At 57.5% G+C, this 22,235-nt stretch overlaps 1 long non-coding RNA gene across 1 annotated transcript in view; it reads right to left on the reverse strand.

Moving 5' to 3' along the window:
- The window catches only part of LOC140400078 (uncharacterized), a 77,764-nt gene continuing 55,529 nt past the window's right edge, over nt 1-22,235 (reverse strand). Inside the window, exon 4 of the long non-coding RNA XR_011938038.1 lies at nt 1-19. This is a non-coding gene — a long non-coding RNA (uncharacterized lncRNA). The remainder of the gene's footprint in view (nt 20-22,235) is intronic.

A 22,235-nucleotide genomic window follows, 5' to 3' on the forward strand; every position in this document is an offset into this window, starting at 1 on the left:
ACCGGCATCGCTGTGGGAGCTGAGGAGAAAACAAATAGAACAAGAATAAAAAGGTGATTCTGGAATATTTCTGGCCATTGCATTGGAGCAGGGGGGCAGCAGGGCGCAGGGGGGCGGCGGGGCGCAGGGGGGGTGCGGCGTGCAGGGGGGCGGCAGGGCGCAGGGGGGCGGCGGGGCGCAGGGGGGGTGCGGCACGCAGGGGGGCGGCGCGCAGGGGGGCAGCAGGGCGCAGGGGGGCGGCGGGGCGCAGGGGGGGTGCGGCGCGCAGGGGGGCAGCAGGGCGCAGGACGGGGCACAGCACGGCGCAGTGGGGGGGGGGAGAGACGGGGCGCAGCGCGGAACAGGGGGGCAGCGCGGCACGGGGGGGGGCAGCGGCGCGCAGGGGGGGCGCGACGGGGCCCAGTGGGGGGGCGGGGGGCAGCGCGGCACGGGGGGGGGGCGACGGAGCGCAGGGGGGGTGGCGGAGGGGGGGCGACGGAGGGGGGGTAGTGCGGCACAGGGGGGGCAGCGGCACGCGGGGGGGGCGACGGGGCGCAGCGCGGCACGGGGTCAGCGCGGCACGGAGGGGGGGCGACGGGGCGGAGGGGGGGCGACGGGGCGGAGGGGGGGCGACGGGGCGGGGGGGGGGGCGACGGGGCGGGGGGGCGACGGGGCGGGGGGGGGCGACGGGGCGGGGGGGGGCGACGGGGCGGGGGGGGGGGCGACGGGGCGGAGGGGGGGCGACGGGGCGGAGGGGGGGGGCGACGGGGCGGAGACGGGGCGGAGGGGGGGGGCGACGGGGCGGAGGGTGGGGGGGGCAGTGCGGCACAGGGGGGGCAGTGCGGCACAGGGGGGGCAGCGCGGCACAGGGGGGGGGCAGCGGCACGCAGGGGGGGCGCGATGGGGCCCAGTGGGGGGGCGGGGGGCAGCGCGGCACGGGGGGGGGGCGATGGGGCGCAGGGGGGGTGGCGGAGGGGGGGCGACGGAGGGGGGCGACGGGGCCCAGTGGGGGGGCGGGGGGCAGCGCGGCACGGGGGGGGGCGACGGGGCGCAGGGGGGTGGCGGAGGGGGGGCGACGGAGGGGGGGGCGACGGGGCGCAGCGCGGCACGGGGTCAGCGCGGCACGGGGGGGCGACGGGGCGGAGGGGGGGCGACGGGGCGGGGGGGGGCGACGGGGCGGAGGGGGGGGCGACGGGGCGGAGGGGGGGCGACGGGGCAGAGGGTGGGGGGGGCAGTGCTGCACAGGGGGGGCGACGGGGCGCAGGGGGGGGCGATGGGGCGCGAGGGGGGCGACGAGGCGCAGACGGGGGCGGGGAGGCGCAGGGGGGGCGGGGTGGCGCGGGGGGGCGGGGAGGCGCAGGGGGGGGCGGGGAGGCGCGGGGGGGGCGGGGAGGCGCGGGGGGGGCGGGGGGGGCGACGGGGCGGAGGGGGGGCGACGGGGCGGAGGGGGGGCGACGGGGCGGAGGGGGGGGCGACGGGGCGGAGGGTGGGCGACGGGGCAGAGGGTGGGGGGGGCAGTGCGGCACAGGGGGGGCGACGGGGCGGAGGGGGGGCGACGGGGCGCAGGGGGGGGCGACGAGGCGCAGACGGGGGCGGGGAGGCGCAGACGGGGGCGGGGAGGCGCAGACGGGGGCGGGGAGGCGCAGGGGGGGGCGGGGTGGCGCAGGGGGGGCGGGGAGGCGCAGGGGGGGCGGGGAGGCGCGGGGGGGGGCGGGGGGGGGCGGGGAGGCGCGGGGGGGGCGGGGAGGCGCGGGGGGGGGCGGGGAGGCGCGGGGGGGGCGGGGAGGTGCGGGGGGGGGCGGGGAGGCGCGGGGGGGGGCGGGGAGGCGCGGGGGGGCGGGCGGGGAGGCACGGGGGGGCGGGGAGGCGCAGGGGGGCGGGGAGGCGCAGGGGGGGGCGGGGAGGCGCAGGGGGGGGCGGGGAGGCGCAGGGGGGGCGGGGCGGAGGAGGGGGCGGGGCGGAGGAGGGGGCGGGGTGGAGGAGGGGGCGGGGCGGAGGAGGGGGCGGGGCGGAGGAGGGGGCGGGGCGGAGGAGGGGGCGGGGCGGAGGAGGGGGCGGGGCAGAGGAGGGGGCGGGGCGGAGGAGGGGGCGGAGGAGGGGGCGGAGGAGGGGGCGGAGGAGGGGGCGGGGCGGAGGAGGGGGCGGGGCGGAGGAGGGGGGCGGGGCGGAGGAGGGGGCGGAGGAGGGGGCGGGGCGGAGGAGGGGGCGGGGCGGAGGAGGGGGCGGGGGGAGGGGGGCGGGGCGGAGGAGGGGGCGGGGCGGAGGAGGGGGCGGGGCGGAGGAGGGGGCGGGGCGGAGGAGGGGCGGGGCGGAGGAGGGGGCGGGGCGGAGGAGGGGGCGGGGCGGAGGAGGGGGGCGGGGCGGAGGAGGGGGCGGGGCGGAGGAGGGGGCGGGGCGGAGGAGGGGGCGGGGCAGAGGAGGGGGGCGGGGCAGAGGAGGGGGGCGGGGCGGAGGAGGGGGCGGGGCGGAGGAGGGGGCGGGGCGGAGGAGGGGGCGGGGCGGAGGAGGGGGCGGGGCGGAGGAGGGGGCGGGGCGGAGGAGGGGGCGGGGCGGAGGGGGCGGGGCGGAGGGGGCGGGGCGGAGGAGGGGGCGGGGCAGAGGAGGGGGCGGGGCGGAGGAGGGGGCGGGGCGGAGGAGGGGGCGGGGCGGAGGAGGGGGCGGGGCGGAGGAGGGGGCGGGGCAGAGGAGGGGGCGGGGCGGAGGAGGGGGAGGAGGAGGGGGCGGGGCGGAGGAGGGGGCGGGGAGGAGGAGGGGGGCGGGGCGGAGGAGGGGGCAGGGTGTAGTAGAGGGCGGGGCGGAGGAGGGGGGGCGGGGCGGAGGAGGGGGCGGGGCGGAGGAGGGGGGCGGGGCAGAGGAGGGGGCGGGGCGGAGGAGGGGGCGGGGCGGAGGAGGGGGCGGGGCGGAGGAGAAGGAATGGACGGAAGAGGTGGGGATGTGCATAGTAGGTTGTGAGGGAGGCGCAGAGGTGGAGGGGGGTGGCGGGACGGACCAAGGAGCAAGTCCCACATTCTCCCCACTCTGTGGGTAAAGTTTCTCCTGAAATGCCCATTGGATTTACCAGTGGCCGTCTCATAATGATGACCCCCTAGTTCTGGTCTCCATCCACAAGTGGAAACATCTTGCCACCATCTACCACATGGCATCTAATCACAACATTACAGATCACTATCAGATTATGATTCACAAACCTCTCAAACACAGAAAAACTCAGTGCGCTGCCTCCTTGCTTCGGTGTCTAAATGCTATCATGTTCCAGCATTTTTTGCCGCTTGTTTGCATTCAGGAGAGATGTGAGGAGGTAGAGGTTTGGAAATCTCTCCCACACACAGCAGTTGAAGCTGGAACAGTTGTTAATTTTAAATCTGAGATAGAGAGATTTCTGTTAATGGGATTTGGACCAAAGGCAGTGATATGGAGTTAGGTCACAGATCAGCAATGATCTCATTGAATGGCGGGACAGGTTCGAGGGGCCGAATGGCCTTCTCCTGTTCCTATGAAAGTTACAAGCCGCAGATAGTGAGAGGGCCTCGCAGTCCTTTGCATCAAACAGCAACTCGCACCCAACGCCAGAGAAATGCTTATCACACGCGAGTCAACACAGTTCTGTTGCTGCCACACCGATGCAGTTTTCGGGAGGCACGGCGTTGGAGCAGCAGAACCACGATTGACAATGTTGGCAACACCCGTCCGTTTCGAAGCCCAGGCCAAACAATAACCCTGACACCCTAAACACGAACTCGGCCCTCACGCCGTGACCCACACGCCGACATCCTAAACACTAATCCAAACCCAGTCGCCCGAATCTGAAGGGCGAGACGATGGTGCAGTGGGATTGCGGTGTCCAGCGGCCCCGGCGGGTGATGGTCTGGGGACGCAGGCTGGAATGCAGTGGGATTGCCGGTGTCCAGCGGCCCCGGCGGGTGATGGTCTGGGGTTGCAGGCTGGAATGCAGTGGGATTGCGGTGTCCAGCGGCCCCGGCGGGTGATGGTCTGGGGACGCAGGTTGGAATGCAGTGGGATTGCGGTGTCCAGCGGCCCCGGCGGGGTGACGGTCTGGGGACGCAGGCTGGAATGCAGTGTGATTGCCGGTGTCCAGCGGCCCCGGCGGGTGATGGTCTGGGGACGCAGGTTGGAATGCAGTGGGCATGCCGGTGTCCAGCGGCCCCGGCGGGTGATGGTCTGGGGACGCAGGCTGGAATGCAGTGGGATTGCGGGGTCCAGCGGCCCCGGCGGGTGATGGTCTGGGGACGCAGGCTGGAATGCAGTGGGCATGCCGGTGTCCAGCGGCCCCGGCGGGTGATGGTCTGGGGACGCAGGCTGGAATGCAGTGGGATTGCGGTGTCCAGCGGCCCCGGCGGGTGATGGTCTGGGGACGCAGGTTGGAATGCAGTGGGATTGCGGGGTCCAGCGGCCCCGGCGGGTGATGGTCTGGGGACGCAGGTTGGAATGCAGTGGGATTGCGGGGTCCAGCGGCCCGGCGGGTGATGGTCTGGGGACGCAGGTTGGAATGCAGTGGGATTGCGGGTGTCCAGCGGCCCCGGCGGGTGATGGTCTGGGGACGCAGGTTGGAATGCAGTGGGATTGCGGTGTCCAGCGGCCCCGGCGGGTGATGGTCTGGGGACGCAGGTTGGAATGCAGTGGGATTGCGGGGTCCAGCGGCCCCGGCGGGTGATGGTCTGGGGACGCAGGTTGGAATGCAGTGGGATTGCGGTGTCCAGCGGCCCCGGCGGGTGATGGTCTGGGGTTGCAGGCTGGAGTGCAGTGGGATTGCGGGGTGCAGCGGCCCCGGCGGGTGATGGTCTGGGGACGCAGGCTGGAATGCAGTGGGATTGCGGTGTCCAGCGGCCCCGGCGGGTGATGGTCTGGGGACGCAGGCTGGAATGCAGTGGGATTGCGGGGGTCCAGCATCCCGGCGGGTGACGGTCTGGGGACACAGGCTGGAATGCAGTGGGATTGCGGGGTCCAGCATCCCGGCGGGTGACGGTCTGGGGACACAGGCTGGAATGCAGTGGGATTGCGGGTGTCCAGCGGCCCCGGCGGGTGATGGTCTGGGGACGCAGGCTGGAATGCAGTGGGATTGCGGGTGTCCAGCGGCCCCGGCGGGTGATGGTCTGGGGACACAGGCTGGAATGCAGTGGGATTGCGGGGTCCAGCGGCCCCGGCGGGTGATGGTCTGGGGACGCAGGCTGGAATGCAGTGGGATTGCGGGGTCCAGCGGCCCCGGCGGGTGATGGTCTGGGGACGCAGGTTGGAATGCAGTGGGATTGCCGGTGTCCAGCGGCCCCGGCGGGTGATGGTCTGGGGACGCAGGCTGGAATGCAGTGGGATTGCGGTGTCCAGCGGCCCCGGCGGGTGATGGTCTGGGGACGCAGGTTGGAATGCAGTGGGATTGCGGGGTCCAGCGGCCCCGGCGGGTGATGGTCTGGGGACGCAGGCTGGAATGCAGTGGGATTGGGGTGTCCAGCGGCCCCGGCGGGTGATGGTCTGGGGACGCAGGTTGGAATGCAGTGGGATTGCGGGGTCCAGCATCCCGGCGGGTGACGGTCTGGGGGCGCAGGTTGGAATGCAGTGGGATTGCGGTGTCCAGCATCCCGGCGGGTGATGGTCTGGGGACGCAGGTTGGAATGCAGTGGGATTGCGGTGTCCAGCGGCCCCGGCGGGTGATGGTCTGGGGACGCAGGCTGGAATGCAGTGGGATTGCGGGGTCCAGCGGCCCCGGCGGGTGATGGTCTGGGGACGCAGGTTGGAATGCAGTGGGATTGCGGTGTCCAGCGGCCCCGGCGGGTGATGGTCTGGGGACACAGGTTGGAATGCAGTGGGATTGCGGGGTCCAGCGGCCCCGGCGGGTGATGGTCTGGGGACGCAGGCTGGAATGCAGTGGGATTGCGGGGTCCAGCGGCCCCGGCGGGTGATGGTCTGGGGACGCAGGCTGGAATGCAGTGGGATTGCGGGGTCCAGCGGCCCCGGCGGGTGATGGTCTGGGGACGCAGGCTGGAATGCAGTGGGATTGCGGGTGTCCAGCGGCCCCGGCGGGTGATGGTCTGGGGACGCAGGTTGGAATGCAGTGGGATTGCGGGGTCCAGCGGCCCCGGCGGGTGATGGTCTGGGGACACAGGTTGGAATGCAGTGGGATTGCGGGGTCCAGCATCCCGGCGGGTGATGGTCTGGGGTTGCAGGTTGGAATGCAGTGGGATTGCGGGGTCCAGCGGCCCCGGCGGGTGATGGTCTGGGGACGCAGGTTGGAATGCAGTGGGATTGCGGGGTCCAGCATCCCGGCGGGTGATGGTCTGGGGACGCAGGTTGGAATGCAGTGGGATTGCGGGGTCCAGCGGCCCCGGCGGGTGATGGTCTGGGGACGCAGGTTGGAATGCAGTGGGATTGCGGGGTCCAGCGGCCCCGGCGGGTGATGGTCTGGGGACGCAGGTTGGAATGCAGTGGGATTGCGGGGTCCAGCGGCCCCGGCGGGTGATGGTCTGGGGACGCAGGCTGGAATGCAGTGGGATTGCGGTGTCCAGCGGCCCCGGCGGGTGATGGTCTGGGGACGCAGGTTGGAATGCAGTGGGATTGCGCGGTCCAGCGGCCCCGGCGGGTGATGGTCTGGGGACGCAGGTTGGAATGCAGTGGGATTGCGGGGTCCAGCGGCCCCGGCGGGTGATGGTCTGGGGACGCAGGCTGGAATGCAGTGGGATTGCGGTGTCCAGCGGCCCCGGCGGGTGATGGTCTGGGGACGCAGGTTGGAATGCAGTGGGATTGCGGTGTCCAGCGGCCCCGGCGGGTGATGGTCTGGGGACGCAGGTTGGAATGCAGTGGGATTGCGGGGTCCAGCGGCCCCGGCGGGTGATGGTCTGGGGACGCAGGTTGGAATGCAGTGGGATTGCGGGGTCCAGCGGCCCCGGCGGGTGATGGTCTGGGGACGCAGGCTGGAATGCAGTGGGATTGCGGGGTCCAGCGGCCCCGGCGGGTGATGGTCTGGGGACGCAGGTTGGAATGCAGTGGGATTGCGGTGTCCAGCGGCCCCGGCGGGTGATGGTCTGGGGACGCAGGCTGGAATGCAGTGCGATTGCGGGGTCCAGCGGCCCCGGCGGGTGATGGTCTGGGGACGCAGGTTGGAATGCAGTGGGATTGCGGTGTCCAGCGGCCCCGGCGGGTGATGGTCTGGGGACGCAGGCTGGAATGCAGTGGGCATGCCGGTGTCCAGCGGCCCCGGCGGGTGATGGTCTGGGGACGCAGGTTGGAATGCAGTGGGATTGCGGGGTCCAGCGGCCCCGGCGGGTGATGGTCTGGGGACGCAGGTTGGAATGCAGTGGGATTGCGGGGTCCAGCGGCCCCGGCGGGTGATGGTCTGGGGACGCAGGCTGGAATGCAGTGGGCATGCCGGTGTCCAGCGGCCCCGGCGGGTGATGGTCTGGGGACGCAGGTTGGAATGCAGTGGGATTGCGGGGTCCAGCGGCCCCGGCGGGTGATGGTCTGGGGACGCAGGTTGGAATGCAGTGGGATTGCGGGGTCCAGCGGCCCCGGCGGGTGATGGTCTGGGGACGCAGGTTGGAATGCAGTGGGATTGCGGGGTCCAGCGGCCCCGGCGGGTGATGGTCTGGGGACGCAGGCTGGAATGCAGTGGGATTGCGGGGTCCAGCGGCCCCGGCGGGTGATGGTCTGGGGACGCAGGCTGGAATGCAGTGGGATTGCGGGTGTCCAGCGGCCCCGGCGGGTGATGGTCTGGGGACGCAGGCTGGAATGCAGTGGGATTGCGGGGTCCAGCGGCCCCGGCGGGTGATGGTCTGGGGACGCAGGTTGGAATGCAGTGGGATTGCGGGGTCCAGCGGCCCCGGCGGGTGATGGTCTGGGGACGCAGGCTGGAATGCAGTGGGATTGCGGGGTCCAGCGGCCCCGGCGGGTGATGGTCTGGGGACGCAGGCTGGAATGCAGTGGGATTGCGGGGTCCAGCGGCCCCGGCGGGTGATGGTCTGGGGACGCAGGTTGGAATGCAGTGGGATTGCGGTGTCCAGCGGCCCCGGCGGGTGATGGTCTGGGGACGCAGGCTGGAATGCAGTGGGATTGCGGGGTCCAGCGGCCCCGGCGGGTGATGGTCTGGGGACGCAGGCTGGAATGCAGTGGGATTGCGGGGTCCAGCATCCCGGCGGGTGATGGTCTGGGGACGCAGGCTGGAATGCAGTGGGATTGCCGGTGTCCAGCGGCCCCGGCGGGTGATGGTCTGGGGACACAGGCTGGAATGCAGTGGGATTGCGGGGACCAGCGGCCCCGGCGGGTGACGGTCTGGGGACGCAGGTTGGAATGCAGTGGGATTGCCGGTGTCCAGCGGCCCCGGCGGGTGATGGTCTGGGGACGCAGGCTGGAATGCAGTGGGATTGCGGGGTCCAGCGGCCCCGGCGGGTGATGGTCTGGGGACGCAGGCTGGAATGCAGTGGGATTGCGGTGTCCAGCGGCCCCGGCGGGTGATGGTCTGGGGACGCAGGCTGGAATGCAGTGGGATTGCCGGTGTCCAGCGGCCCCGGCGGGTGATGGTCTGGGGACGCAGGCTGGAATGCAGTGGGATTGCGGGGTCCAGCGGCCCCGGCGGGTGATGGTCTGGGGACGCAGGTTGGAATGCAGTGGGATTGCGGGTGTCCAGCGGCCCCGGCGGGTGATGGTCTGGAGACGCAGGCTGGAATGCAGTGGGATTGCGGTGTCCAGCGGCCCCGGCGGGTGATGGTCTGGGGACGCAGGCTGGAATGCAGTGGGCATGCCGGGGTCCAGCGGGCCCGGCGGGTGATGGTCTGGGGACGCAGGCTGGAATGCAGTGGGATTGCGGTGTCCAGCGGCCCCGGCGGGTGATGGTCTGGGGACGCAGGCTGGAATGCAGTGGGATTGGGGTGTCCAGCGGCCCCGGCGGGTGATGGTCTGGGGACGCAGGCTGGAATGCAGTGGGATTGCGGTGTCCAGCGGCCCCGGCGGGTGATGGTCTGGGGACGCAGGTTGGAATGCAGTGGGATTGCGGGGTCCAGCGGCCCCGGCGGGTGATGGTCTGGGGACGCAGGTTGGAATGCAGTGGGATTGCCGGTGTCCAGCGGCCCCGGCGGGTGATGGACTGGGGACGCAGGTTGGAATGCAGTGGGATTGCGGGGTCCAGCGGCCCCGGCGGGTGATGGTCTGGGGACGCAGGTTGGAATGCAGTGGGATTGCGGGGTCCAGCGGCCCCGGCGGGTGATGGTCTGGGGACACAGGTTGGAATGCAGTGGGATTGCGGTGTCCAGCGGCCCCGGCGGGTGATGGTCTGGGGACGCAGGTTGGAATGCAGTGGGATTGCCGGTGTCCAGCGGCCCCGGCGGGTGATGGTCTGGGGACGCAGGCTGGAATGCAGTGGGATTGCGGGGTGCAGCGGCCCCGGCGGGTGATGGTCTGGGGTTGCAGGCTGGAATGCAGTGGGATTGCCGGTGTCCAGCGGCCCCGGCGGGTGACGGTCTGGGGACGCAGGCTGGAATGCAGTGGGATTGCGGGTGTCCAGCGGCCCCGGCGGGTGATGGTCTGGGGACGCAGGTTGGAATGCAGTGGGATTGCGGTGTCCAGCGGCCCCGGCGGGTGATGGTCTGGGGACACAGGCTGGAATGCAGTGGGATTGCGGGGTCCAGCGGCCCCGGCGGGTGATGGTCTGGGGACGCAGGCTGGAATGCAGTGGGATTGCGGTGTCCAGCGGCCCCGGCGGGTGATGGTCTGGGGACGCAGGCTGGAATGCAGTGGGATTGCGGGGTCCAGCGGCCCCGGCGGGTGATGGTCTGGGGACGCAGGTTGGAATGCAGTGGGATTGCGGTGTCCAGCGGCCCCGGCGGGTGATGGTCTGGGGACGCAGGTTGGAATGCAGTGGGATTGCGGGTGTCCAGCGGCCCCGGCGGGTGATGGTCTGGGGACACAGGCTGGAATGCAGTGGGATTGCGGGGTCCAGCGGCCCCGGCGGGTGATGGTCTGGGGACGCAGGCTGGAATGCAGTGGGATTGCGGTGTCCAGCGGCCCCGGCGGGTGATGGTCTGGGGACGCAGGTTGGAATGCAGTGGGATTGCGGTGTCCAGCGGCCCCGGCGGGTGATGGTCTGGGGACGCAGGTTGGAATGCAGTGGGATTGCGGTGTCCAGCGGCCCCGGCGGGTGATGGTCTGGGGACGCAGGCTGGAATGCAGTGGGCATGCCGGTGTCCAGCGGCCCCGGCGGGTGATGGTCTGGGGACGCAGGCTGGAATGCAGTGGGATTGCGGGGTCCAGCGGCCCCGGCGGGTGATGGTCTGGGGACGCAGGCTGGAATGCAGTGGGATTGCGGGGTCCAGCGGCCCCGGCGGGTGATGGTCTGGGGACGCAGGCTGGAATGCAGTGGGCATGCCGGTGTCTAGCGGCCCTGGCGGGTGATGGTCTGGGGACGCAGGCTGGAATGCAGTGGGATTGCCGGTGTCCAGCGGCCCCGGCGGGTGATGGTCTGGGGACGCAGGCTGGAATGCAGTGGGATTGCGGGTGTCCAGCGGCCCCGGCGGGTGATGGTCTGGGGACGCAGGCTGGAATGCAGTGGGATTGCGGGTGTCCAGCGGCCCCGGCGGGTGATGGTCTGGGGACGCAGGCTGGAATGCAGTGGGATTGCGGTGTCCAGCGGCCCCGGCGGGTGATGGTCTGGGGACGCAGGCTGGAATGCAGTGGGATTGCGGTGTCCAGCGGCCCCGGCGGGTGATGGTCTGGGGACGCAGGCTGGAATCCCACAGCAGCTGCTGCTGCAGCTTAAATTCAGTTAATAAACCTGGAATATAAAGCTGGTCTCAGCAATGGCGAGTGCGGCACTCCGCCTTCTCCGGGGTGAGAATAAAGACACCCCCAATACCCCGTTACATCTCGGAGGGACACCTTGGAAAACAAACCTCCAAGGGCTGCATGGGAACAAAGATTTCCGCTTAATTCCAATCCCAACATGAACTCCATTTCCACGTCATCACCTGCTTCCCCATTGCACTCAGGACTGAAGGGCTGTGTTTCCCATTATACTGCAGCCAGTCAAGGAGCTTTCCCCTTTAAATGTCATTCTTTTCTCAGAGTTACAAAGCCAACGCAGAGAGGACGGGGCAAGCCCTTATTCCATCTCTTTGTTTGCTCCAAAAACCAATTCAAGTTGCCGTAGTGGTGTTGTCGCTGGAATCTGGGGACCTGGTTCGAACTCCCACCACAGCAGATGGTGCAATTTGGATTCAACAGCTGGACTTAAAACTCAAATAATGACCATGAAATGATTGTTACAAACTCACCTAACATATTTCACTGTAGTTTCCCCGCCCTCCCACAAGATACAGGAGCAGAATTAGGCCACTCGGCCCATCGAGTCTGCTCCGCCATTCAATCACGGCTGATATTTTCCTCATCCCCATTCTCCTGCCTTCTCCCCATAACCCCTGATTCCCTCATTAATCAAGAACCTATCTATCTCTGTCTTCAAGACACTCAGTGATTTGGCCTCCACAGCCTTCTGCGGCAAAGAGTTCCACAGATTCACCACCCTCTGGCTGAAGAAATTCCTCCTCATCTCTGTTTTAAAGGATCGTCCCTTCGGTCTGAGATGGTGTCCTCTGCTTCTAGTTTTTCCTACAAGTGGAAACATCCTCTCCACGTCCCCTCTATCCGGGCCTCGCAGTATCCTGTAAGTTTCAATAAGATACCCCCATCGTCCTTCTAAACTCCGAGTACAGACCCAGAGTCCTCAACCGTTCCTCATACGACAAGCTCTTCATTCCAGGGATCATTCTTGTGAACCTCCTCTGGACCCTTTCCAAGGCCCCAGCACATCCTTCCTTAGATACGGGGCTCAAAACTGCTCCCAATGCTCCCAATGGGGTCTGACCAGAGCCTTATTCAGCCTCAGAAGTACATCCCTGGTCTTGTATTCTGGCCCTCTTGACATGAATGCTAACATTGCATTTACCTTCCTAACTGCCGACTGAACCTGCACGTTAACCTGAAGAGAATCGTGAACAAGGATTCCCAAGTCCCTTAGTGCATCAGATTTCTGAAGCATTTCCCCATTTAGAAAATAGTCTGTGCCTCGATTCCTCCTTCTAAAGTGCAGAACCTCACACTTTTCCACATTGTATTCCACATTGGGCGTCAAGGTAGCACAGTGGTTAGCACTGTTGCTTCACAGCGCCAGGGACCCGGGTTCGATTCCCCGCTGGGTCACTGTCTGTGTGGAGTCTGCACGTTCTCCCCGTGTCTGCGTGGGTTTCCTCCGGGTGCTCCGGTTTCCTCCCACAAGTCCCGAAAGACGTGCTGTTAGGTGAATTGGACATTCTGAATTCTCCCTCTGTGTACCCGAACAGGCGCCGGAATGTGGCGACTAGGGGCTTTTCACAGTAACTTCACTGCAGTGTTAATGTCAGCCTACTTGTGACACTAATACAGATTATTATTAATATCTTCCACTTCTTTGACCGCTCTCCTAGCCTGTCCAAGTCCTTCTTGCAGCCCCCCGCTTCCTCAATACTACCCGTCCCTCTGCATATCTTTGCATCACCTGCAAACGTAGCAACAGAGCCTTCGGTTCCTTCTTCCAGATCATGGATATTGTGAAAAGTTGTGGTCCCAGCACAGACCCCTGAGGCACACCACTAGTCACCAGCTGCCATCCTGAAAAAGACCCCTTTATCCCCACTCTCTGCCTTCTGCCAGTCAGCCAATCCTCTATTCTTGCCAGTATCTTACCCCTAACACCATGGGCTCTTATCTTATTTCGCAGCCTCCTGTACGGCACCTTGTCAAAGGCCTTCTGGAAATCCAAATAGATCACGTCCACTTGTTCTCCCTTGTCTAACTTCCTTGTTACCTCCTCAAAGAACTCTAACCGATTTGTCAGACACGACCTCCCTTTGACGAAGCCGTGCTGACTCAGTCCTATTTTACCACGCACTGCCAAGTACTCCGCGATCTCATCTTTAATAACAGACTCGAAAATCTTACCAATGACTGAAGCCAGGCCAACCAACCTATGATTTCCCGTCTTCTGCACAGGGGTGTTACATGAGCCATTTCCCAATCCTCTGGGACCGTCCCTTCCTCCAGTGATTCCTGAAAGATCACCATCAAAGCCTCCACAATCTCCTCAGCTATCTGTTAGAACCCTGGGGTGTAGTCCATCCGGTCCAGGTGACTTATCCACCTTCAGACCTTTCAGCTTCCCCAGAACCTTCTCCTTCGTGATGGCCACTGCACTCACCTCTGCCCCGACTCTCAAAAGTTCTGGTACGCCACTGGTGTCTTCCAGCGTGAAGACTGATGCAAAGTAACTATTCAGTTCCTCTACCATTTCTTTGCTCCCTATTACTACTTCTCCAGCCTCATTTTCCAGAGGCCCAAAGACCATTCTTGCCTCTCTCTTACCGTTTATATATCAAAACTCTTGCAATCTTCTTTTATATTACTAGCTAGCTTGCACTCATATTTCACCTTCTCCCCTCCCCCTTGTTGCCGTTTTAGTTGTCCCCTGCTCACTTTTAAAGGCTTCCCAATCTTCTGACTTCCCACTACCTCTCACCACTTTCTATGGTTTTTTTTTGCTTTTATGCTGTCCCTGACTTCCCTCGTCAGCCACGGTTGCCTCGTCCTTCATTTAGCATCTTTCCTCCTCCTCGGGATTAATTTCTGTTCTGCCTCCCGAACAACCCCCCCCATGTTAAGTAATGGGTTAAGAGACACTGCAATTAGTTGTCTCATTTATGTTAAGTATCCATTAATTGACACTGATATGTAAAGGGGCTTCAGGTGGCCTCTGTCAGGTGGTGTGTTGTTAAGAGTTTTGAGCAGAGGCTTTGGAAGTGAAATAAATGGTGTTTGGTGAAAAGGAACAAGAACTTTAGACTCTTCATATCACAGCAACTAAAATGTCTAACAATTGGTAGCAGAGGATGGTTCCTGTGCAAATGTGAAGGGTTGAAAGATACAACTTTTCCAGATCAAACCAAGGAGTGAGTGAGAAAAGAAAAAAAAAAAGGGATATATGGCTGAACCGAGGATAAAGATGGCTGGATATGACTATCCTCCCTTATTCTCTGAAAGGGAATCGTACGACCAATGGAGAAGTGCAGTAGTTATGTGGACTAAGGTAACTGCTTTGGGAAAGAGAAAACAAGGTATGGCATTGGCTCTTTCTCTACCATATGGCTGTAAAATCCGAAACAAAGAGCTTTCTGAGCTGGAATTGGAAGAGTTAGACTCAGAAGAAGGTCTGGAGACTTTATTACATTATATGGATAAGATTTATAAGAAAGATGACTTGTTAAGTGCGGATGAAGCATGGTCGGATTTTGATAAGTTCCGGAGAATGGAGGATATCTCCATGGAAGACTATATAATGGAATTTGGCAGACTATATAAAAGGCTGCAGACACACAACCTGGAATTTCCACAGTCTGTGTTGGCCTTTAAATTACTTGACTGTGCTAGAGTGAGCAACATGGATAGGCTCCTGGTTTTGACAGGAGTTCAGTTTACTGATAAGGATACCTTATTCGAACAGATGACAAAAGCTTTACAAAAGTTTCTGGGGAAACATTCTATTCCAATGGCTCTGATGACCCAAATAGGTCCGCCTGCAATAAGGCAGAATATGGAAGATACACTAGTAACAGGATGGTGAAATCGTATGGCTACGAACAGGGATCAAGACTATAGACGGAGACTGAGACAAGGAAATTATGAAGACAGAAACCCAGTTAGAACCTACAATAGGAAGATGAACCCCAGAAATGCACGGGGCATGATAAATCAATGTTTTCGATGTGACTCTCAATACCATTATGCTTTCAACTGTCCAACTCGTTATGATAGTGTTTGAAGCGACACATGACACGGAAGAGTCAGAAGAGGAAAAAGATAGTGACCAGAAAGAAGGCATTGTCCTATTGACAAGCAGTTTTACGCCGGTAATGAGGGTGTTGGTTGCAGAATCCTTCAACTGTGCTGTATTGGACAGTGGCTGCTCATCTACTGTGTGTGGAATTGACTGGTTAAAATGTTACCTGGACTCTTTGAATGCTGAAAATCGCAACAAGGTTAAGGAATTTGAAAGTTCCACAAGTTTCAGGTTTGGGGATGATAATACTCTGAAGTCGCTGAAAAGAGTGGTGATCCCTTGCAATATTGCCGGAGTGAATCATTTCATTAGCGCGGATGTTGTATCAAGTGAGATACCTTTGCTTCTGAGCAGACCGTCGATGAAGAAAGCACACATGAAACTGGATATGGAACAGGATAAGGCAACAGTTTTTGGAAAGACGGTGGACTTACAATTTACACAGTCAGGACACTATTGTATTCCATTACTGACAAATAATTTTTCAAGTAGAGTGGTTAAGGATGTGTTAATGGCAGTTGAAAATGGGACTTTAGCTGATAAAAAGCTTGTGGTATTAAAACTGCATAGGCAATTTGCACATCCGTCTCCTCGGAGGCTGAAACATTTATTAAAGGATGCAGGGGTAAGGGATGATGACGATACTAAACTGATAGAACAGGTTAGTGATCGCTGTGAAGTTTGTAGGAAGTGCAGAAGGACACCAGCACGACCAATAGTAACCCTACCTTTGGCCAGGGAGTTTAACGACATTGTGGCCATGGACCTTAAGATCTGAGATAAAGCAAATAATATATTTATTTTGCATTTTGTAGATTTAGCAACCAGATTTAGTCAATCAACGATTGTACGAAGTAAAGAAAAGAGTAATTCTGGATCAAATCGTGGAAAAATGGATAGGGACAGGAATGGGTCCACAGGCAAAATTCCTTACGGACAATGGGGGAGAATTTGCTAATGATGAGTTTAGGGATATGTGTGAAAACATGAATATCAGAGTTATGAATACGGCTGCAGAAAGCCCATTTAGTAATGGTGTCTGTGAAAGAAATCATGCTGTCATCGATGACATGCTTCGGAAAATTTTGGCAGATCGACCAAATACGTGCAAAGAATTCATTGCAGATGGTTGGGGGCTATAGTCCTTATCAATTAGTGTTTGGTAGAAATCCTAAAATTCCGTCCATTTTGGAGGACCAGCCTCCAGCTTGGGAGGGGACTACAATTAGCTCTGGTTTTGCTGAACATTTAAATGCATTACATAGCAGTAGAAAAGCTTTTTTTGAAGCAGAAGTCTCTGAAAGAATTCGCAGAGCTTTAAGACATAACGTACGGCCACCAGATGCCGTTTTTCAGCAAGGAGGCATGGTATACTATAAGAGAGACAATTCTAATGAATGGAAAGGCCCAGGGAAGATCATAGGCATAGATGGCAAAACAATTATTTTGCAACATGGTAATCAAACTGTTAGGGTACATTCATCAAGGATAATGGGTACAAATTACAAATTTTCAAATTTAAACAGAGCAGACAGACATGACGAGGAACCAGAGTCATCTGGTACGCATGTGTTACAGAACTATGAGGACCAATTAAATGATATAGACAGGGTTTCTGTGGAGGAACACAACACTTCTGTTGAATTAAAACAGGCCATTTTTCCGAAAGGGCAACTGCCAAAAGTTGGTACAAAGGTGACATACTTGCCTGAAGGGTCTAGTCAATGGAAAGATGCAACTGTTATTAGTAGAGCAGGGAAGGCCACTGGAAAGTATAAACATTGGTTGAATGTACAGCATTCAAGGGGAGGGAGTCAAGACAGTGGATTGGGAACACGAAGTTCAAAAATGGAGGGCACAGTAACACAGTGCCAGTTCAGATAGTACATCGGATAGTGAACAGGTCCGCAGGAAAAGGTCGAGAACTATTGAAAGGACATCCCACAGCAGAAGGGAAAGATCAAGCAGTAGCAATACAGAACGAAATACCAGGCGGGAGAGGGAACGTAGTTTGTCAAGATGTCGGAACATGAGTAAGACTACGAATACTAATAGGAGTAGAAGCCCACATGCACGTGAGATTTTGGTGGCTTCAAATAAATTAGATGAAAAAGTTATTAAAGAAGCTAAACAGCAAGAATTGCATAGTTGGAGTGAATTTGGGGTATACACGGAAGTACCGGATAGGGGACAAAGAGCTCTATCCCACAGATGGATTTGCATGGAAAAGGTTCTTCCGGATGGAACTTACAAGGCAAAGGCCAGGCTTGTGGCGAGGGGATTTGAAGAAAACTTAGAAGATCAGGATTTAAGGGTAGATTCACCTGCAGCAGGAAAGGTTATTTTAAAGATCTTCTTGGCTCTATTAGCCACAAAGGCATGGGAATGCAAATCTATAGATATAAAAGCTGCCTTTTTGCAGGGGCATCAGCTCCAGAGAGACATTTTTCTCCGTCCTCCTAAAGAAGCAGCTAACACAGAAGGGGTATTCTGGAAGTTGAACAAATGTGTATATGGATTAAATGATGCATCTAGAGACTGGTATTTTTCGGTAAGGTCAGTTTTGTTAAAGTTAGGCTGTTGCCAGTTGAAAGCAGATCCTGCAATGTTTTACTGGCACTATAAAGGAAATCTTTCTGGCATTTTTATGATGCATGTCGATGATTTTTTGTGGGGTGGGAAGTGATTTTGAAGCTATTGTAATCTCTGGTTTGAGGAAAGAATTCAGGGTTGGAAGTCAGGTTTCCGGTGCATTTAAATATATTGGACTGGAAATTGGACAGACTAAGTTAGGGGCAACTTTACGTCAGCAATCTTATTTGGAAAGCATCACCCAATAGCAATTAGTCGTGGCCTAGTTTCACAAAAAGACGCAATGGTTTCAAAGATAGAAAAAGAGCAACTGCGAAGTTTAGTTGGGCAACTGAATTGGTTAGGTAGACAGACTAGACCGGACGTGAGTTTTGATACCTTAGAGTTGAGTACAAAAATGAATGATTCCAAAGTGGAAGACATAATAAGAACAAATAAAGCGCTGGCCAAACTAAAAATGCAGGAGTGTGTTTTGAAGTTCCCGGTTTTAGGTGACCGTAGGCACTTGAAACTCCATAGTTTATAATGATGCGGTTTTGCATGTGGGGTGTGTGTTTTTTCTTTCTTTTGTTATGGGGGGCGGGGTTTGTTTGTTATTAAAAATTGTTGGAAAAATTTGAAAAAAATATTTTAATTAAAAAAAGGGGGGAAAAAAAGAAGTTTATAATGATGCGTCCTACGCAAATTTATGTGATGGGGTTTCAAGCGCAGGACGTTTTATAATTTTCCTTTTAGGGAACAATGGTAAATGTTGCCCGCTTGTGTGGGAAACAAAGAAAATAAGGAGAGTGGTAAAAAGCACTTTGTCTGCTGAGACGTTAAGCCTTGTAGAGGCGGTGGATATGGCCTTTTATATAAGTATGATATTGACAGAAATTTTGGGATTAGGGGATTTGGGTAATATACCTACTATTGACTGTCACATTGACAATAAATCCCTGTGGGAAAATGTGCACTCGACAAAAAGTGTCAAATGAAAAGAGGTTACGGATAGACATCGCATGTTTGAAGATGTTGGACAGGGGGGAAATAACAAAAATTAAATGGGTCGACAGGAGCTATCAATTGTCAGACTGTTTTACAAAAAGAGTGGCGAGTTCACAGAAACTTTTGGATATTGTTAATGAAGGGCGCTTGTTTCTGTGACTGTTTTTTTTTCTCTTTCTCGTCGAAACAAAAAAAAAAGGGGTGGGAACATCATGTGTGTGTTTTTGAGTTTCTTGAAATTTTGTTTTCACTTAATTATTTTTTTTTTCTGCAAGGAAGGGGAGACTGTTAAGTAATGGGTTAAGAGGCATTGCATTTAGTTGTCTCATTTATGTTAAGTATCCATTAATTGACACTGATATGTAAAGGGGCTTCAGGTGGCCTCTGTCAGGTGGTGTGTTGTTAAGAGTTTTGAGCAGAGGCTGTGGAAGTGAAATAAATGGTGTTTGGTGAAATGGAACAAGAACTTGAGACTCTTTATTTCACAGCAACTAAAGCGGATAACACCCTAAAACCCCTACCACTGCTGTTCCACCATCCTCCCACAGGATTGCCCCAGGGGACCAAATGGTGTCTGTCGCACACTGCCACCCTGTCTAAACCTCAGGAAGCTCGAGGTTAAGTGGCCAGGCTGATTCCCTCATCCGCCTAAGATTGACGGATCGGGTAAAACAGCAGGGATGCTTGACAACACAAGAGATTTCATCACTGACCATCAAACGGGGCAGTACACCATTGTGGATCTTGGATAAGGACCAGGATTGGGGTTCAATGAGACGCCGCCACAGTTGAATGACCTGCCGGCATTTGATTTCCAAGCACAGAAGAATGACTAGTTAGGGAAGGTTGCAGACAGTTCCTGTGGAAACACAGCCCAAGCAAGGGATAAACACTTCCAGGAGATTTGGAGATAAATAAAAAGATGACAAGCTCAAGGAACGTGGCCGGTTTGCTGTTCCACATTTACTTTTCATTCCCCCCCCACCCCTTCCTACTGAAGGTAGAATTCCTACCGAGGCACTAGTCCATAGACACAAGGAACCTCAGCTATTTTTCCTGTGCAAAGCAGAGAACGTCACAGGCTCTTTGGACAGATAGGTTGGTGCAGTACAGCTAACCTAATCTTGATCTCACCACATATCCATGCGCGCAGTTAAACTACACCTCACTGCAGCAGTCACTGGCTAGTTGTCAGGAGCGTGAACAACGGCCATTTAAGGGGAGTTGGACATCATCTTGACCTAGCACATTAGAAATATAAATCAGGCGGGCAGCACGGTGGTGCAGTCGGTTAGCGCTGCTGCCTCATGGCACCGAGGTCCCAGGTTCGATCCCGGCTCTGGGTCGCTGTCCGTGTGGAGTTTGCACATTCTCCCAGTGTCTGCGTGGGTTTCGCCCCCACAACCCAAAGATGTGCAGGGTAGGTGGATTGGCCGCGCTAAATTGCCCCTTAATTGGAAAAATTTTTTTTTAAAAAAAATATATAAACCAGGAGTGTTTTGTGATGGATGAAGAATCATATTTGTGGCAGTAATGTTATTGAAAGCCTGGGTTAAGTACATACTGGTTTCAGTAATATTATTAAAGAGCCTAGGTTAAAGGTATACAGATTGCGTGTCTGCTAAAGCTGTAATTAAGGAGTCGTAAAAGGCGAGTACACCATTCATTCTAACTACTTTCTCGGTCACAGATAAGGGGTTAATGGGATATTGTTATGATTGCTGGAGACTCCCTGGAGAGTAAATAATTTAGGAGGGGTTGTATTTAGTCCCAGCTAAGCAGGTCAGGTGGCATCTTAGTGGGATACAGATGAGGTAATTAATGGGAGGAGCCAGGTCTGGCTGTAGTTTTACAGTTTGCCATAGGATTTGAGTCGGACACGACAGCAGGATTTCAAGTTGAACAGCAGGTTTTCCAAATGCTGCTAGGTTGAGCAAAAGTTTACTGCATCTATTCTTTTTTTAAATTTAGAGTACCCAATTATTTTTTTTTCAATTAAGGGGCAATTTAGCGTGGCCAATCCACCTATCTTGCACAGCTTTGGGTTGTGGGGGTGAGACCCACGCAGACACAGGGAGAATGTGCAAACACCACATGGATAGTGACACGGGTCGAACACGGGTCCTCAGCACCGCCAGGCAGCAGTGCTAACCACCGCGCCGCCCCGGTAAGCCTGTTTTGTTAACTTTATTTATTAGTGTCATTTGAACTGTATTGTGTTGCTTAATTGGAGTTAGTAGCAGGCATGGAGAGTACGTTTTAGTATTTCCAATTAAGCAACCCAATAGTGTCATGTGAGAGCACCCTTTTAAGAAATGGGTGTTTAAGAAATGTACCTTTAAGAAATGGAGCTGCTCATGTTACTGGAGTGATGTCAGAGTGTGGGTGGAGCTGAGCTCCACTTCTGCTTTTTTAGTTTCAGTTTGAGAAAAAGCTTGGGCGTGTCTGTGTTTTTCAGGGAGCGGCATCTGAAGTCTGCCATCCAAAGACTACCTTAATCATTTGGTGAATTCAGAATTATAAATGATTTCAGTATTAAATGTAAACCCTAGTGTGCTCCTGTTTAGAGGTTTGTTAAGTTTTTGGATGTTAAAAGGACAGCATACAGATTAGTTAGTGTTGTATTCTTTGGGGGGTGCATTTGATTTAATGGTTGCTAAGATATTCACTGTTTGTTTCAAAAAGGTTAACTTGAGTTCATAGAATAAACATTGTTTTGCTTTAAAAAATACTTTTCCATTTCTGCTGTCCCACACCTGTAGAGTGGGCCGTGTGCTCCCCATACCACAATCTAGTAAAAGTTGTGGGTCAGGTGAACTCCATGATACAATTTGGGGTTCTCTAAACTCTGACCCACAACAATAGTTCAAATGCCACTTATAAATAAAGTTACCAAAACAAGTGTGCCGAGGCAGCACAGTGGCTAGCCCTGCTGGAGTCTGGGTCCGGTATCCTTACAGTTCTTTAAATGTCAAGAAAGTGAGTCAAAATATGTAAGAATCTATGCAAGTCATTAAAAGCCGATAGATCAATTAATAACGTATTTTAAAAATACATTTAGAATATCCAATTTCTTTCTTTTCCAATTAAGAGGCAATTTAGCGTGGCCAATCCATCAATCTGCACACCTTTGGGTTGTGGGGGTGAGATTCACGCAGACACGGGGAGAATGTGCAAACTCCACACGGACAGTGACCCGGAGCCGGGATCGAACCCGGGACCTCGGCGCCGTGGGGCTGCAGTGGTAACCACTGTGCCGCCGTGCTGCCCCTATCAATGAAGAAAGTTACAGGAATGTTGCCCAGAATGCTGGATTACTAGAGGTCAAAGTTACGCCCCAGTTGTCTCTGAGCGTTGGTTCGACTCCCATCTGAAGGACTTCAGATCAGGGCACCAGACCCCAGAATGGATACATTCTGGCGGTGGAAAGGGTGCCTGGTAGGTAGACCAAATAATACCAGGCCGTAGAGCGTTAAATTAGGGAGGACGGTTTTAATAAACTAGGCTTACGGTCCTTTGAGTTCAGGAGATTGAAGAAATGATCTGATTGAGTTGTTTAAACCATCAAAAAGGATTCGATGCGGTAGTTGGAGTGAACCATACCTCCCTCTGGAGGGGAAATCAAGATTGAGAAGGTGGTAATTTTAAAATTGGAGACAGGCTGTTAAGGAATGAAATCGTTGGAAATGACGGACGTGGGGAGTGAATGCTGAAACCACCCAGCTGGAGTTTCTTCACACATTCCTGCACAAACACCAGAAAACACGGCCATCTATCTCGACTGCCAATAAAACCGATTTTGCTGCGACCACCTCGC

This window comes from Scyliorhinus torazame, chromosome 24, assembly GCF_047496885.1.
Source record: "Scyliorhinus torazame isolate Kashiwa2021f chromosome 24, sScyTor2.1, whole genome shotgun sequence".
Classification (NCBI taxonomy): domain Eukaryota; kingdom Metazoa; phylum Chordata; class Chondrichthyes; order Carcharhiniformes; family Scyliorhinidae; genus Scyliorhinus; species Scyliorhinus torazame.